Below are 1,414 nucleotides of genomic sequence, written 5' to 3' on the forward strand. Positions count from 1 at the left end.
CTGCCTCATCCACAATTGAGTTCTCGAAGGGTCAGGTGTGATGGCTAGGGTTTGATCTAGAGAATAGACTGAAGTAGAGGCCTCACTTCAAAAGAACATTCCCCATCCCTCAAGACCTCTCCTGGGAGCCTTGGGAGTGTCAAGTTCAATCTGTTATTCCTGCTGAGATATAACCAAATGGAAAGGCAAGAACCAGCTGCGTATTGGTGGAGCATAGAAACAGCAATCCCAAACTCTGGCAATTAGCAGCTCTGCTGCAAGGTTTAAGTAAGGTCCACAACCTGCTTACTGGAGAGAAAAATACTTCCTTAATCCTACCACAAGGTTCAAGGGCAATGGTGGGAAACTAGTTCTGCCAAGAGTTGGCTACATCCATTTGAGAGGGACAGAGTTTTCTCTGTTGTGCTATAATCCTCGTGAGTGCTGGGAGACAGGATGCCATAGCACTCAACGGGCCCATCTGAGACTGTAAAATTGAAAGGAAGACAGAGCAGTGCAAACTCTCAAGTTTAAAGGATCAGAATTCTTCCCTTCCCAATAGCACTCCTCACAGACAGAGAACATTGCTTTTGTTATCTTTATATCTGTGTCTACAGTTTTTTATAGCCAACATTACATCACCCATACAAAAGACCTGACAGGCTACTTATCATGATGTTTCAGAGAATCAGTGTCCAAAAAGCACAGTCTCTAGTGGACTGCCCCTCGGCTACATCGATGCAAGGTAAACAGTAGTGATGGGAGCAAGCACGTGACTACACCTTTAAGTAGAGGCATCCAGCTTCCTGATTTTATAACAATCCTCTCCCCAAGAACCCAAGAGGCCACTCAAGAGCTCACACCCAATAACCTAGGGATCCTCCACAAGACCCCACAATAAAGGTTCCATTCCTTTCCAATTGAACTACCCAAGAAACCACACCCAATTGTTGGGTGGGACACTCGAACTGTTAAAAAAAAAAAAAAAGTACAGAAGCATTTCTCCTAGTGCTGCCCAGGCAATGATACAGAGTTGGTGGGGTGTGGTAGAGGAGGAAGCGATGTTGCACGGCTGGGAGCTCTCTTAGTTTGTTAAAAAACAATGGCTAAAAGCAACTCCAGAAGAAAAGTGTCCCAGTCCATCACCAGGGAAGCCAAGGCAAGAATGTGGAGGCAGGACCTGAAACAGAGGCTATGGAGGAACACTGCTTACTGGCTTGTTCCTCCTGGCTTTCTCAGTTTGCTTTCTTCAACCCAGAACCACCTGCCCAAGGGTGGCACTGCCCACAGTGGTCTGGACTTACCCACATCAAATCACCAATCAAGGAAATACCTCACAGGCTTGCCTGCAGGCTAGTCTGATAGGGATAGTCTTTCAGTTGAAGTCCCCTCTTCTTGGGTGACTAGCTTGGTGGAGTTGATAAAAATATCCAAG

Source organism: Cricetulus griseus, chromosome 5, assembly GCF_003668045.3.
Source record: "Cricetulus griseus strain 17A/GY chromosome 5, alternate assembly CriGri-PICRH-1.0, whole genome shotgun sequence".
NCBI classification, from domain to species: domain Eukaryota; kingdom Metazoa; phylum Chordata; class Mammalia; order Rodentia; family Cricetidae; genus Cricetulus; species Cricetulus griseus.